This window comes from Aulonocara stuartgranti, assembly GCF_965226115.1.
Source record: "Aulonocara stuartgranti genome assembly, chromosome: 3".
Classification (NCBI taxonomy): Eukaryota; Metazoa; Chordata; class Actinopteri; order Cichliformes; family Cichlidae; genus Aulonocara; species Aulonocara stuartgranti.
In genome coordinates this window covers 52,436,642-52,454,162 of record NC_138941.1, presented here as the reverse complement: position 1 = coordinate 52,454,162, position 17,521 = coordinate 52,436,642, and the positions used below count along the sequence as shown (strand labels likewise).

General features: G+C 47.1%; 1 long non-coding RNA gene across 1 annotated transcript; it reads right to left on the bottom strand.

Moving 5' to 3' along the window:
• Positions 1–16,410: 16,410 nt before the first annotated feature.
• LOC309701768 lies at positions 16,411–17,272 on the bottom strand. Its single transcript, XR_014275241.1, has 4 exons — positions 17,146–17,272; positions 16,880–16,936; positions 16,691–16,775; positions 16,411–16,596 (listed from the first exon to the last, which is right to left on the bottom strand). It is a non-coding gene; the product is annotated as an uncharacterized lncRNA (long non-coding RNA).
• Between the last annotated feature and the right edge of the window lie 249 nt (positions 17,273–17,521).

Below are 17,521 nucleotides of genomic sequence, written 5' to 3'. Positions count from 1 at the left end.
ATAATCTCCACTGTCTTCTGGGCATTCAGCACCAGGTTGTTGTGGCTGCACCAGGACACCAGACGTTCAACCTCCCTCCTGTAGGCAGACTCATCCCCATCCGAGATGAGTCCAATAACGGTGGTGTCATCTGCAAACTTGATTAGCTTGACAGAATGGTGGGTGGAGGTGCAGCAGTTAGTATACAGGGAGAAGAGCAGGGGAGAAAGAACACAGCCCTGAGGGGAGCCGGTGCTGATGGTCCGGGAGTCCGAGACATTCTTTCCCAGCCTCACGTGCTGCTTCCTGTCCGTCAGGAAGTCAGTGATCCACCGGCAGATGGGATCAGGCACATTCATCTGGGAAAGCTTGCCTCGGAGATGGTCTGGAACGATGGTGTTGAAGGCAGAGCTGAAGTCCACAAACAGGATCCTGGCGTAGGTTCCTGGGGAGTCCAGATGCTGCAGGATGAAGTGTAGGGCCATGTTGATGGCGTCATCTACAGACCTGTTGGCTCTGTATGCAAACTGCAGGGGGTCCAGGAGGGGGGCTGTGAGGGTCTTGAGATAGGAGAGAACCAGGCGCTCAAAAGACTTCATGACCACAGATGTCAGAGCCACGGGTCTGTAGTCATTTAGTCCAGTGATCCTAGGTTTCTTGGGGACAGGGATTATGGTAGAGGACTTGAAGCAGGCAGGCACATGACATACCTGCAGTGAGGAGTTGAAAATGCCAGAAAACACTGGGGCCAGCTCGTTTGCACAGTGTCTGAGGGTGGCAGGAGACACACCGTCTGGGCCGGGAGCTTTTCGAGCATTCAGACTCTTAAACTGCTTCCTCACACCTTCTTCATGAATATGAAGAGTTGTGGTGGGAGGAGGTGGTGTGAAATCCTCTTTTGTGTGGGGTGAGGAGGGGGGTGTTGTAGATAAAGTGTTTGAAGGTGGTGATGGCTCTATGGAGGGGGGAGAGGTGGGGGAATGAGTGTCCAAAGTGTCTCTATTGTTGGGGCCGTTGGAGGTGTGAAGACTTCCTGATGGCTCGTCAAAACGGCAGTAAAAGTCGTTAAGGGTGTTGGCTAAGAGCAAGTCATCAGTGGAGTGGGGGGTTTTGGCTTGTAGTTGGTGATATTCCTAAAACCTTTCCACACAGAGGCCGAGTCATTCTCTGAGATCTGCTGCTGCATCTTTTCAGAGTGCTGCTGTTTAGCAATGTCCACTTCTTTAGTGAACCTGTACTTGGCCTCTCTGTAGCAGTCCCTGTCTCCGCTTCTGAACGCCTTTCTCTTTTCCAGCCACAGCTTTTTGAGTTTAGGAGTAAACCAGGGTTTGTCATTGTTATAACTCACCCTGGTGCGTGATGGCACAATGCTGTCCTCACAGAAGTGGATATAGGAGGTGACAGTGTCCGTAAACTCGTCCAAGCTGTTAGAAGCAGCCTTCATTGTGTCCCAGTCTGTAGACTCCAAACACATGCGAAGCTCCTCCACAGCCCCGTTGCTCCACAGTTTTTTGGTCCTCATGACAGGTTTGGAGAGCTTCAGCCTCTGTCTGTACGCGGGGATTAGGTGGATCATGACGTGGTCAGAAAGTCTGAGTGAAGCGCGGGGCACCGCACGATAGGCCCCGCTGATCGTGCTGTAACAGTGGTCTAATGTCCTCTCCTCTCTGGTCGGGCATTTAATATACTGCTTGTATTTGGGAAGCTCATGGCTCAGATTGGCTTTGTTAAAGTCCCCAAGAGCAATGATGAGAGAGTCCGGGAATGTCCGCTCCATGTGCAGTATCTGCTCCGCGAGTGCGCACTGAGCTGCCTGCGCATCCGCATCTGGCGGGATGTAAACAGCGGCCAGGATGAATGAAGCAAACTCCCGCGGAGAATAAAACGGTTTGCAGTGAATAAAAAGGTATTCCAGAGAGGAAGAGCAGTGCTGAGCAATCACTGTTACATCTGTGCACCAGCCACTATTAATGTAGAAGCAGACACCTCCACCTTTGGTCTTACCAGAGAGAGAGGCCTGCCGGTCCGCGCGCAGCAGATGAAAGCCTTCCAGCTTGAGCACGCAGTCCAGGATGTCCTCACAGAGTCACGACTCCGTAAAACATAAGACACAGGAGGAGGCAAAGTCTCTGTTCATGCTTCTCATCAGGGCCAGCTCGTCTATTTTATTCCTGAGTGAGCGTACATTGGAATGGAAGATCCCAGGAAGAGCAGTTCGCAGTCCACGTCTCCTCAGACGCACGAGTGCGCCGGCTCGCTTACCTCTCTTTCGGCGTCTCACTTTCCTGATCAGAGTCTGCAGTAAATCTGCCGCAGATGTGACAAATATTGGAAGTAAATCCGCAGGTGTTGTAGTCCTGTAGTTAAGAAGCTCTTCTCTGGTGTAAGAATATCCAGAGCGTTCTCACTCCCGAGGCGTAACATGTCGACGTTTTGTCACGTCCCGCGGCGTTCCTGAGGAACGCGAAAGGAGACCTTCGGCGTTCTTATGGTACGCGGCGGGTTATGGCTGGAATCCAGTGAATGACGCTCCCGCGGTAGTAGACGTTCCAGCCCTGTATTCCAGCCCTAAACCTAACCTTATCCCTAGCCCTAACCATAACCTTATTCCTGACCTTAACTAGGGGTGGCAAGGGGATAATATCACTCATCTGGAAGAAATTCCAACAATTTCAAAATATCACATTTGTTAAAAAAAAAAATCTCAAAAGCATTTCATCTTTTGGATTACACGGCAAAAACCGTAGCGTTGAATCAACACAGAGTCGATTTTAACATTTTTTTCAGGGTTTACGCAGCTCCACACTCTACAGCGGGGGTGCCCAATCCCGGTCCTCGAGAGCTACCGTCCTGCAGCTTTTAGATGCATCCTTGTTCCCACACACCCGAATCAAATGAATGGCTTGTTATCAGGCCTTTGCCAAACACGATGGCATGCTGAAGAGGTAATCAAACCATTTGATTCAGCTGTGTTGGAGTAGGGATGCATCTAAAAGCTGCAGGATAGTAGCTCTCGAGGACTGGGATTGGGCAGCCCTGCTCTACAGTGTCACGATTCGGTGTTGTCAGTGTTTTGTTTTAGGCGTGACTGTTATGCGTTTCCTGCTTTACTTTGAAAGTCTGTCTTATCTCAGTGCGTTCAGTTTACGCTTCCTTGTCTCGTCAGTTCTGATTTGCCCCAGCTGTGTTTCCCTCCTGTTGTCCATTCCCTGATTGCTCCCTCTATGTATTTAAGCCCTGTGTTTCAGTTTGTCATGTCGCGATTCCCCCCCCCCCCCCCGTTGTAAATAGTTTGGTGTTTTGATGTAAATAAATGTCTTATTTTGGCTTTGATGTAAATAGTTGTCGATAGTTTCGTTTTGGGATTTTTGTGGAGAACCGTAGTAGGTTTTTTTTAATTTTTTTCCCCCCTATTTTAATTTTTTTCTGTGTTGCACGCTGGTTGCCTAGGCCGGGGTGTAACACAGAGTTGAATTAACATTTTCAAAATAGTTAATTATTTAACACTTTATCAGAGTTCCTTCTTTAACTCTTAAAACTGGGTTAAATTAACACTGAGCAAATTTTTATTAACACCATGTCTGAGTTAATTTTTAACTCTTAAAACCGGGTTAAATTAACACTGAGCAAATTATTATTAACACCATGTCTGAGTCAATTTTAACTCACCAAACTGGGTTAAATTAACACTACACAGATTGCAAAATAACACTACTTTAACTCTTTAATCTTTTATTAAGGTAGTTTGTAAAAGGGTGTTAACATGTTTTCAAATGATTTATGCCTGCATTCCTCTTTTGAGCTGAACTCGAAGTACTCTCATACTGAAGTTATTTTCCACTCGCTTTACTGACCCATCCGTTAACCAGCTGCACAGGAAACAGACAGCCACAAACTTCTCTGTTTCCATACACTATATTTTCTTTGAGGAAGTAAAACATGCTGACCTGCTGACACACCAGCAGCGCCCTGAATAACAGGAAATGTGATGTAACCTATTTCTCCCTTTAAATAAAGCGCACAACTGCACCTCGTGTGTGGGTCACTTCCGTGTCCTCACCCGTGCTGCACGTTAATATTGAATTCTCGTGTGACAGTGTCTTTATTCTCTTATTTTGTGTTGAATAATGTTAACCCTTACCCTTAACATTTAATTGGTCCTTCGAGTCGGATAACATACAGATATATATATTTATATCGTACAGTTTTCCACTGCCTGGTGACATCGGATCCTGACGTCGTGATACGCCTGCGCTGAAAAAGCTGTGCACAGTAAGGAAAAACCCAGGAGCGTGAATTCGGTCCCTGGTCAGCGTCTTACACAGGTCACGGCAGTGGGATTCGATGAAACCGGATAACAACGCTGCGCCACAATAAGGTGAATATAGTACACTGCACAAATCGCCCGTTAAAACGTTGTGAGGACCGTAAGAGAGTTAAAACTAAGTGACACTTGAGTGGGTAGTCACGTTCAGACAGTTTTGAGTCAAGACTAAGTGACGCTCAAGTGAATAGTTACGTTCAGGCAGTTTTTGTTAAAACTAAGTGACGTTCGAATGAGCAGTTACGTTTAGAGGGTTTTGAAGGAATCTTATTCCTGTCATGTGTTGACTGTAAGGGAATAAAAGAGTTTGATTATAAAGATAACAAACTAAGATAAATACGGTCCCACACCAAATAATACGCGCGACGAATGTTGTAGTGGAGTAAGTTTATTTTACGGTCCAGTACGAGACTGAACTACTCCACCTGTTGTTTTCCTGTTACATTCATGAACTGACTGAATTGAGGGACGGTTGTGCTTCATCTGCGAGAAAACATGTCCAGCTCGCAAGTCTGACAGGGCCCTGGTACAGCCACTTCCGGTCATCTCCACCCCCTTCCGTAGGATAGCTATGGACATTGTGGGTCCTCTGGTAAAAAGTAGTCGGGGTCATCAGTACATTTTGGTGGTGTGTGATTATGCGACTCATTTCCCAGAAGCTTTCCCCCTGCGTGCGCTCATGGCACCCAATGTTCTGCGTGCACTGGTACAGCTGTTCTCCCGGGTGGGGATACCAGATGAGATTTTGACCGACCAAGGGACTAACTTTACCTCTAGGTTGATGCAGCTCTTCCACAATCAGCTAGGCATCTCTGCCATCAGGACGTCACCTTACCATCCACAGACAGATGGGTTGGTGGAAAGGTTCAACCAAACTTTGAAGAGGATGTTGCAGAAGTTTGTGTCAGACACTGGGAAAGACTGGGACCAGTGGCTACCCTTCCTGCTGTTTGCGTACAGAGAAGTTCCCCAGGCTTCCACTGGTTTCTCACCATTCGAGCTACTCTATGGTTGGGATGTGCAGGGGCCGTTGGATCTCCTCTGGAAGGGTTGGGAGTCTCCTGCTTCTGCTTCAAATGAGAAAGGAGTGGTGCAATTTGTGCTGGAAATGAGAGATCGGTTGGGGAGATACCATGAAGAGGCCGAGGTCAACCTGCGAGACGCTCAACGAAGCCAGAAGACCTGGTATGACCAACAGGCCCGGCAACGTGAATTTCAACCTGGTCAAAAGGTGTTGTTACTTCTCCCCTCAGCCGACAGTAAACTGCTGGCGAAATGGCAAGGGCCATACACAATTCGTCGCAGAATGGGGCCAGTGACCTATGAGATTCATCATCCTGAAAAGAGAAAACAGAAGCAGACTTACCATGTGAATCTCCTGAAAGAATGGGAAGAGCGTCCCCACCAGGCCCCTGCGAAAGCTCTGATGGCAAGAGAAGGGCCAAGAGAAGGGAAGACAGAACCCGAGCAGGGAGCCGATCCAATGTCTCCGGTGCTGACTCATCTTACCCCACAGCAGGCGGCTGAGCTACTCCAAATCCTTCGGGAGACTCCATCTCTGTGTTCAGTTAACCCCGGCAGGACCACCCTTGTCGAACATGTGATACGCCTAAAGGAGGCGATACGGCCATACCGGATTCCACAACACTTAGTGGATAAACTGCGACAGGAGGTGGAGAAGATGCTGGAGCTTGGGGTGATAGAGCCATCCTGCTCAGAGTGGTGTAGCCCGGTGGTCATCATCTTCAAGAAGGATGGCTCCCTACGCATCTGCATTGATTTCCGGAAGCTAAATTCCATTTCAGAGTTTGATGCCTACCCCATGCCTCGAATCGAGGACTTGCTGGAGAAGATCGGAGCGGCCAGGTACATCACCACCTTGGATCTGTGTAAAGGTTACTGGCAAGTGCCACTGGAGGAGTCTTCTCGACCGTACACCGCCTTCAGGACCCCTGCCGGCCTGTTCCAGTTCACAGTGATGCCATTTGGCCTACATGGGGCACCGGCCACCTTTCAAAGGCTGATGGACAAATTACTACAGGGGTGTGACCCCTATAGTGCCGCCTACCTGGATGATGTAGTGATCTTCAGCAACACCTGGGAGGAGCATCTGCAGCACCTGTCCGAAGTCCTGGGAAGAAGTCCTCAACCCCTCTAAATGTGAGTGGGCACGGCAGGAGACCCGCTACCTTGGCTACCAAGTGGGCAGAGGTGAGGTGCGCCCGCAGTTGGATAAAGTGGAAGCTATCCAGAACTGCCCTCGGCCTCGCACCAAAAAGGAAGTCCGGTCTTTCCTGGGGCTGGTACCGAAGATTTGTGCCCCAGTTTGCAACTATTGCGGCCCCTCTTACTGCGTTGACCAGCAAAGACCAACGGAATCCTGTCATATGGACAGCGGAATGTGAACAAGCCTTCAAAATGCTGAAAACCTGCCTGTGTACGACCCCAGTTCTCAGGAGCCCAGACTTCCGGAAGAGATTTCTGGTCCAGGTGGATGCCTCCAAAAGCGGCCTGGGAGCAGTCCTGGCCCAAGGGGAGATGAGCATCCGGACCTATACCTAAGCCGCAAGCTGCTGCCACGGGAGACCAACTACTCAACGGTGGAGAAGGAGGCCTTGGCTATTAAGTGGGCACTGGAGAAACTCAGGTATTATTTACTTGGAAGAGAGTTTGAGCTGGAAACTGATCATCGAGCGCTCACCTGGATCCATTCCATGAAGGACCATAACAGCCGACTGACACGCTGGTACCTTTCACTGCAGCCTTTCAGATTCATCATCCGTCACAGACCAGGCAAGCTCAATGTAGTGGCAGATTATCTCTCCAGGTTGCCGCACAACGCCAACCTCCGGGTGGAAGGGGATGATGTGACGGAGTTACACCATCCCGAGCCGCAGACAGCTGATCTGGGCGCATACACGCACCACCACCATTAGTTTCTACAATTACCGTGGCGGCGCGGCTTTTCGTCGACCCGGCAGATAAACAAAAAGGGTGAGAGGTATATTTTGAGCAGCGCAGAGGGTGGCCAACATATGTTCCCACTTACCTTCAATAAAGCCGGTCGTGGAGACTCGCTGTGATCGCCGATTATACGGGGGGTTATGCAAGCCGATGGTATGGTGTTCCGGGGTTTAAATCCGGGGTTCGCACACGCTTGAAGGGTCACGTGAACTGCATTATTCTTTTGGTTTTTTGTTTGGTGTTATTGTGAAACACTGTAGGCTGCCTGGAAGTGGCCATAAATGTCTGTATATACATATATGTATTGTAGGACTACAGCAGGAAATAAGCTGAGGGGGAAAGACGGTTTGATAAAAGAAATAATAAAGAGATGACTATTACGCCTAGTGGGAGGGGCTATGGGGTATAAGAGAAGGCGGTCAGGGCCCACCTGTTGTCTTTTTTCCAGTGAGCTGTTACAGAGAGGGTAACATGCAGACTGTGTTTTGTATATAGATGTTTGTTTGTGCTGACTTAAGTCAGTTCTATTTTCTTTGTAAATAACTTTTTGTGCACCTGGGAGGCCGGCAAAATAAATAAATTATCCACACTGAATGCTTTCCGACTACGCCTGCATTTGTTTGGGAGAAGTTTAGGAGAGGACCCCGCGACACTGTCCAAGACTGATTTGGGCCTCGACAGAATCCTGATTCTTCTGATTAGGAAATTAAACACTGGTTTCTGTCATTCTGATTCTGATTATGGAATGGCTCTCAGTGCAAGTCAATGTAACTTATGGAAATTTATAAAAATTCTTTGAGGTTAGGAGGTTGAGAGGGCTGTGGATCAGAGTAGGATGTCAGGCAGGTGAATTCTGATAATGAAATTACATCCTAGTAGTCAAATGACTTTCAAAGGAAATTAAGGCAATCCTGTGAAAATAGTTTCTTTCATTTGAAAAAGCCAATATTAATGACCTAATGGAACAGTTTATATCTTATACAGCTTAAATAGTTTGGAAATGCTCTTCTAAACCCTCAATCATAGAAAGGCTTTTAAGTTAGGCTCAAGAGAAGCGTAGAGTGTTTCTTTTTCTATCTTCTTTTTTCAATTGCTATGTGTATATACACCTCTTTGCATTTTGAATATTAGTCATTATTAATTTCTGGCTGTCTTTCACAGTGAGGCTTCATCCTGTCTTGCAGTTGGTCACGGTAGATGGCAGACCCTTCCTGGGCATGGTACTGCTGGAGGTTTCTCCTGTTAAAAGGGAGGTTTTCCTTGCAGCTGTCATCAAACCCTTTGCTCATACTCAGTTTTCTTTGTATTATTGTAAGGGTCTTTACCTTAAATTATTAGGCAGCTCAAAGGAAATGTTTGTGTCACTTGGCATTATATACACAAAACTGAATTGAGTTTACCTCTGACTTTGTGTAATCAATCACCTGTCATGGTCCTGGTTCATCTGACCCAGCATTTTGTGTCTGTTATTATTAATGCTATATATTCTGGTTGTGGTTTTCTAGTTCTTTGGTTTTGGGTTATGATTTTTCTCAGTTTAGTGTTAAGTCATCCCTATCTGTGTGTCCCTTCTGCATGTCATGTCTCTTAGTTCTGTCAGTGTATATTACCTGTTTTATTGTGAAGGTCTGTGTCTTATGTCAGTGCATTCAGTTCTCCTCGTCTCGTCATGTCAATTAGGTTCAGCCGTGTCTCCCTCATGCTCCTCGTGGCACTGTCTGTGTTGTCTCCCCGAGTCTTCTTGTGTTTCTGCCATACGTTTTAAGTTTTCAGGTTTTCAGTTTTATTAATTTTCTCAGTATGTTATCCTTAGTTTCTGTTTATGCCCTCTCCACCTCTGTTTGCACCTAACCTGAATAAAACTCCCTTGTATCTAAGCCGTGCCTGCATTTTGGGTCCTCTATAACAACTCCACACCTCTGTCGCCGCAGCTGTGGAAGTACGGACCAGCTGGACGTGGAGATGCCTGGCCCGTCGGAGCCACCTCCGAGAAGAAAGCAGAGCCGCGCTGCCAGCACGTCTCTCCACAGCAGGGTTTTGGGACTTCAGAGCAGCAAGATGTGGTGAGTGAAAGAGATACTTTTTTCTGTTTTTTCAGAAATTCGGACTGTTTATTCTGGGGCTGTTTTTCGTATGCCTAATGGTAATAACGGTGGCTCCCTGATTTTTACCTATGATCACAGAGACTCCCTTTTCTGAAACCATACCTGAGACTGTCAGCTCTGGCTTTAAAGATTTAAGGGACTGCTGTCCACCTGCATCTGCTCACTCTGAACAGTGAGCTGATTTCACTAAAACCTTTTTTCGTTGAGCCTGGTCATTTGTCAATGTGTGATCCTACTCAGCTCCTACTTCAGCCTCCATCATCTCCCCAGTGTGCAGCCCTGCTGTCTGTATTTTCATCGGTTCAGTCTCCAGTGTTGCCGTCGGTTCAGTCTTCAGCTCACTCACCTGCTGCTCAGCTGTCTGCAGTTCAGTCGCCAGCTTGGGCTCGTGTTCCAGTGCCAGCCCAGTCTCCTGCTCTTAGCACTTTAGCGCAGCCTGCAGGTCAGTTACCTACTCTGTTGTCTGTGGTTCAGCTACATCCCCAGTGTGCAGTTCAATCATTAAAGCAGCTTATGGTTCAATCATTAGTTTAGGTATTAACTCAACAGTCAGTACAGTCATCAGTTCAGTCATCCACTCAACCATCAATTCAGCTAGCTATACAGCCAGGGGTCCCCACACCTACTGGCCCTGCATCTGCTCCTGCTGGTGACTCAGGTGAGCTAATCCAGCACTCCGTGGCTCCCAGGAGAGCCTGGCAAGCACTTCCTTCTGTCTGTTGGGGGCTCTGGAGAGCATGGCTAACACTTCCTTTTGTCTACTGGTACAAAAGGTCTTCTGGCTCCACTGAAGGGTCTGAGGGGCCCATTCAGCCATCTTCTGTTCCCGCTGGATGGTCCAAAGGGCCCGTTTAGCCATCTTCTGTACCTGCTAGAGGGTCTGAGGGGCCCATTTAGCCATCTGCCTCTGCTGAATGATCTGAGGGGCCTGTTCAACTGTCTCCTGTTCCCGCTGGATGGTCCAAAGGGCCCATTCAGCCATCTTCTGTACCTGTTAGAGGGTCCCAGGGGCCCGTTCAGCCATCTGCCTCTGCTGGAGGGTCCTATGTTCAGCTATCTTCTGCCTCTTCTGGGGGACCTGAGGAGATGCTCCATACATCTTCAGTCCCTGCTGAAGGATCTGAGGAACTGCTTCAGCACCTTGTGTCCGCTGATAACTCTGGTGAGTCCTTTCAGCCACCATCTGCAGGTCCCATGCTGTCGCCTGCAGCACCGCCACCGGCTCAAACGTGTGTGACGGCCACATCGCCTGTTGTTGTTACTCCATGTAAGATCCAAGATGGCGCCGCGTATGGATGCCCTGGTGCTTCGGTGCGTTACTTCTGTCTTGTTTTTGTGCATAACTTCTGTGTGTGGGAACTCCTCTGGATATTCTTACACCAGAGAAGAGCTTCTTAACCACAGGACTACAACACCTGTGGATTTACTTCCAATATTTGTCGCATCTGCGGCAGATTTACTGCAGACTCTGATCAGGAAAGTGAGACGCCGAAAGAGAGGTAAGCGAGCCGGCGCACTTGTGCGTCTGAGGAGACGTGGACTGCGAACTGCTCTTCCTGGGATCTTCCTTTCCAATGTACGCTCACTCAGGAATAAGTTAGACGAACTGGCCCTGATGAGAAGCATGAACAGAGACTTTGCCTCCTCCTGTGTCTTATGTTTTACGGAGACGTGGCTTTGTGAGGACATCCCGGACTGCGCGCTAAAGCTGGAGAGCTTTCATCTGCTGCGCACGGACCGGCAGGCCTCTCTCTCTGGTAAGACCAAAGGTGGAGGTGTCTGCTTCTACATTAATAGTGGCTGGTGCACAGACGTAACAGTGATTGCTCAGCACTGCTCTTCCTCTCTGGAATACCTTTTTATTCACTGCAAACCGTTTTATTCTCCACGGGAGTTTGCTTCATTCATCCTGGCCGCTGTTTACATCCCGCCAGATGTGGATGCGCAGGCATCTCAGTGCGCACTCACGGAGCAGATACTGCACATGGAGCGGACATTCCCGGACTCTCTCATCATTGCTCTTGGGGACTTTAACAAAGCCAATCTGAGCCATGAGCTTCCCAAATACAAGCAGTATATTAAATGCCCGACCAGAGAGGAGAGGACATTAGACCACTGTTACAGCACGATCAGCGGGGCCTATCGTGCGGTGCCCCGCGCTTCACTCGGACTTTCTGACTACATTATGATCCACCTGATCCCCGCGTACAGACAGAGGCTGAAGCTCTCCAAACCTGTCGTGAGGACCAAAAAACTGTGGAGCAACGAGGCTGTGGAGGAGCTTCGCACGTGTTTGGAGTATACAGACTGGGACACAATGAAGGCTGCTTCTAACAGCTTGGACGAGTTTACGGACACTGTCACCTCCTATATCCACTTCTGTGAGGACAGCATTGTGCCATCACGCACCAGGGTGAGTTATAACAATGACAAACCCTGGTTTACTCCTAAACTCAAAAAGCTGTGGCTGGAAAAGAGAAAGGCGTTCAGAAGCGGAGACAGGGACTGCTACAGAGAGGCCAAGTACAGGTTCACTAAAGAAGTGGACTAAACACCAGCACTCTGAGAAGATGCAGCAGCAGATCTCAGAGAATGACTCGGCCTCTGTGTGGAAAGGTTTTAGGAATATCACCAACTACAAGCCTAAAACCCCCCACTCCACTGATGACTTGCTCTTGGCCAACACCCTCAACGACTTTTACTGCCGTTTTGACGAGCCATCAGGCAGCCTTCACACCTCCAACGGCCCCAACAATAGAGACACTTTGGACACTAATTCCCCCACCTCTCCCCCCTCCACAGAGCCATCACCACCTTCAAACACTTCACCTACAACACCCCCCTCCTCACCCCACACAAAAGAGGATTTCACACCACCTCCTCCCACCACAACTCTTCATATTCATGAAGCAGATGTGAGGAAGCAGTTTATGAGTCTGAATGCTCGAAAAGCTCCCGGCCCAGACGGTGTGTCTCCTGCCACCCTCAGACACTGTGCAAACGAGCTGGCCCCAGTGTTTTCTGGCATTTTCAACTCCTCACTGCAGGCATGTCATGTGCCTGCCTGCTTCAAGTCCTCTACCATGATCCCTGTCCCCAAGAAACCTAGTATCACTGGACTAAATGACTACAGACCCGTGGCTCTGACATCTGTGGTCATGAAGTCATTTGAGCGCCTGGTTCTCTCCTATCTCAAGACCCTCACGGCCCCCCTCCTGGATCCCCTGCAGTTTGCATACAGAGCCAACAGGTCTGTAGATGACGCAATCAACATGGCCCTACACTTTATCCTGCAGCATCTGGACTCCCCAGGAACCTACGCCAGGATCCTGTTTGTGGACTTCAGCTCTGCCTTCAACACCATCCTTCCAGACCATCTCCGAGGCAAGCTTTCCCAGATGAATGTGCCTGATCCCATCTGCCGGTGGATCACTGACTTCCTGACGGACAGGAAGCAGCATGTGAGGCTGGGAAAGAATGTCTCGGACTCCCGGACCATCAGCACCGGCTCCCCTCAGGGCTGTGTTCTTTCTCCTCTGCTCTTCTCCCTGTACACCAACTGCTGCACCTCCACCCACCAGTCTGTCAAGCTAATCAAGTTTGCAGATGACACCACCATTATTGGACTCATCTCGGACGGGGATGAGTCTGCCTACAGGAGGGAGGTTGAACGTCTGGTGTCCTGGTGCAGCCACAACAACCTGGTGCTGAATGCCCAGAAGACAGTGGAGATTATTGTGGACTTCAGGAAGCACACAGCTCCACTCCCCCCCATCATCCTGTCTGACACCCCCATCACCTCTGTGGACTCATTCCACTTCCTGGGTACCACCATCATCCAGGACCTGAAGTGGGAGCCCACCATCACCTCCGCCATTAAGAAAGCCCAGCAGAGGATGTACTTCCTGAGGCAGCTGAAGAAATTCAACCTGCCAACACGGACGATGATGCAATTCTACACTGCAATCATCAAGTCCATCCTCACCTCCTCCATCACCGTGTGGTACGCTGGAGCCACTATCAGAGACAAACAGACACTGCAGCGTGTTGTGCGCTCTGCTGAGAAGGTGATTGGCTGCAGACTCCCATCTCTGCAGGACCTGTACACCTCCAGGACACTGGGGCGTGCAGCTCGGATCACAGCTGACCCTTCTCACCCTGGACACAGTCTGTTTGACCTGCTCCCCTCAGGCAGGAGGCTCCGGTCCATTCGCACCAGAACCTCTCGCCATAAGAACAGTTTCTTCCCCTCTGCTGTTGGACACATGAACAATAACCGTATGACTGTTCCCACCACTAACACATGACCCTACGCTGTGTTCACTGCATCACCCCATGTTTGGCACTGATCACCACCTGCACTCATGTATATATCATGTATATATCTATCTACTTAGCACTTTTAATTCTTATTCTTATTTTTATATTTTTTTATAACAGTATGTTTGCACTGAAGCACCGCAGCAATTTCCTAATGTTGTAAACCTGCTCAACATTTGGCAATAAACCCCTTTCTGATTCTGATTCTGATTCCATTGTCTGGTCCTGCCTCATCTGAGCCACGTTCAGCACACTGTTACTGGCAGCTTTCCAGGCCATTGGCTGGACATTCCTGCTCCAAAGACAAATTCTCAATCCACTTGTCATCAGATTCCTTCAACACTATATGTGGTTACAAGTCTAGACTCTGTATTTTTCCATTTTTAGCTTTTTACTGTGAAATTTTCTTCTCATGTGCCTCACTTGCTGTACCAGCCTGCTTTTCCTTTATCATGGACACAAACCTGTTTCCCCTAGCATGCTGTTAAATAAATCTTTGAAACTTTGATGTTATCGCAGTATCTGCTTTCAGTCAATAGAATCACAATACTTTATTAATTCCTAGGAAAATTATGTACCTCAAAACAGCCCTGTAGTTCTGCTAAGACCTCTTCTGACCACCTCCTGATGCTTCTCAGGATGGTCCTCTCCTCACAATTGGCACAAAGCAGGGGATGAGGTCAATCAGATTGTGATCTGAGTGACCCAGTAGAGCAGGGCGATATGACCAAAAATATTTATAACGATATAACTGATGATATAATGACAATAGACAAAATACTTTATAACTCAACAACTTTATTAGAAAAAACATATATTGATGTTTTATATTTTAAAAATGTATGAAAACATGTATTTTCACTTAAACAAGCAACTGATGCCAAAAGGCATTTCCAGTGGAAATTGGCCGACATATCCTCAGCATTACCATGTATAATATCCACAATACTTAAAAAGAGGTTATACACACACAATATGGTAATATTATGTTGAAGCACAGTACGTATCACTCCGCGAGGCTACGTAATGCTTCGACAGTCCACCAAGCGGTGCGGGTTCGTAGCTTAGCAAAGTCGTACTGAACATTTGACAGATTTTTGAGCGCCGTGTACATAAATTCATTTCGAGGTCAGTAAACACAACCAGAATTCATACATAAGGCACACGGGATTATAAGGGGCTCTGTCAATTTTCAAAAAAATCAAAGGATTCATTCTAAGTGCGTCGTATTTTCCAAAAAACATGGTAATAACGACGGCCCGCTAGCATGACCACCAAAAATAGTGCTTTTTCGGTGTATCTGACGGACAAAAGCTAAACCAGTTCCACACCACTGAAGTTGCAGCATTTTTACAAACCAGTTCTGGTTCATCCGTTTCATTCAACGATCCGCTTTCTCATTCTCTGTCGCCGCCATGCTTTTTCCGTCATGTGCATATGAAAACAAAGGCACTGCGCATCCGTGTTTCACCCATATTCTATTTTATATTTCATTTTCTTATCGTTGCCCAACATTATACCGGTATTACCATGAATGGTATGATATGGCCCAGCCCTACCACCAGTGTGGAGAGAGAAGAGAAGCTGTATGCATCCTTGGCCTTAGCGTAGAGCAGATCTAAGATTCTCTCCCCCCTGGGACAGGCCGCATATTGTGTAAATGTTGGCAGTGTGTTGTCCAAGGTGACATGGTAAGGTATGTACAGACAGCAAGCCGAGGGGACATTAGAAAACCCACCCCAGCCTGCCGTTTCTTACAGAGGCAACTCTGGACTGAGACAGAGTCCAGGCCCTCTTCAGGAGACTGTTTCCAGAGCCCAAGCCCTGCGTTGAGGTGAGCCCAACTATATTTAGCCGATACCTCTCAACCTAACGCACTAAATGAGGCTCCTTCCCTGCCAGAGAGGTGACATTCCATGTCCCAATTGACAGTCTTGGGATCAGTCTGCCAGGGCTTCCGCTCTTGGCTGCCGCTTGGTACACGGTACACATGCACACGACTCCTATGACGCCTCCTGCGGGTGGTGGGCCTGCGAGAGGAGGGGCACATATCCTCTTTTCAGGCTATGCTCGGCCGGGCCCCATGGACTAACAGCCGGCCACCAGACGCTCACCTTTGGGCACCTTCCCGAGCCTGGCTCCAGGCCAGGACCCCAATAACCCTCTCCTGGGAAGGGGAAACTGTTCCCTCAGTGATATTCTAATAAGTTTCTTCTGAATTGCTCTTTGTCTGGTCCCTCACCCAGAACAAATTTGCTATGGGAGACCCTACTAGACATATTATGTATAACTAATACAACTAACTTAATTAACAAGATTTGCACAACTACCATTAGGATTTTTTTTTTTAAATTTGAAAGTATACCTTGTAAAAAAAAAGAAAATCTAACTTTGACTCTGTAGTATTGAATAAAGTGTTGTATGAATGTCCACATAAACAAAAGCTTATTATCTAAGTTGCTGTTATTAGTAATAGTGGTAGTAGTAATATATATAAATTAGGAACAGATAATTGAATAATTGAATAGGGCATTTTTTTTCTCCTTACTCACACAACCGATAAAGATTATTAATCATAAATATGAATCTGAATGACCCCTGTCAGCATTAAGTAGTCCAACAGCTAAATATAAGAGTAAAAATCTACAAAAAAAATGACATAAATCTTAATGTTACACAAACTGGACTTTGCTATCCCCCATTAACCCAGTGCAAGAATGAATACAAACGTTTTTAAAGTGAAATAAACTTTATTGAACTTCCTTTTAATGTGCATTTGTTTAATTGGATGTATTTGTTGAAGTGGAACAGGAGCAAGACCACTGCAGAGAATAAAGTGATCGCAGCAGCAGACGTAAGTGTATCCAACAGGTCAATGGATCCATTCTTTGCCCACACGAACACCTAAAGCGTTTATGAGGATAAGATGTACGTGTTAGTTGATGCATTCTTTTATTGTGGTAAGTATCTCTGTATAACAAATACAAACTGCTCTTGCCTGCAAAGTTCTCCTATAGGATTCTCATCTTGTAGGCTCAGACCAATGCGTGCTTCATTGTCAGCATTTTGAAAATGTATTTCCACTGCATGAAGCACAATGAATTTTTAAATAAAAACGTTGGAATATCATTTGGGACCACTGAATCTGAGGAAATCAAACATATGTAGAACCAACACTTGTACATACCTGACATTGTTCGTCCTTATTGTTCTGCTTGTGACAGAGACCAGTTCCAAAGATAAGCTGCATGCAGAGGAAATAATTATTACTATCTTGGAAGAAGTAGTGAATTTTATTCTATAAGTGGAAGCTCTAAAGATTTCAGTCAAAAAATTGGAAGAATTGTTGATTTGTATGTCTAAACTGGAAGCCCTACTGATTGGGATTAAAAAAATGAAACAAAAAACATAAGAATTAGTAATTATAATAAATAGAATGCTGACTGGACTCACCACTTAACAAATTATACTTCTCCAGACTTGTGTCCGCTCCTACCGGTTCTAAAGGGTTAATACTCACAAGCAATAACTCTTCAAGGCAGAAACGTTTTAAAGAGCAACAACATATCCTGCAGGCTAACAAGCGACCAGCTTCCTGTTTCCTCTACCCACAGGAACACAGAAAAACCCCAGCAAAAAAAAAGCAGGTGAGAAGTCCCATTATGACCAGCAGAGGGTGCTAAAGAGAAAGACCCTATGCATGCCATAACAGAGATTGACTTCTTGGAATTGAGATGAAGCTCTTGAAACCTGGGATTGTCCTTGGAATTGAGATAACCTTTATGGTATTAGAGATTGACTTCGTGGAATTGAGATGAAGCTCTTGAAA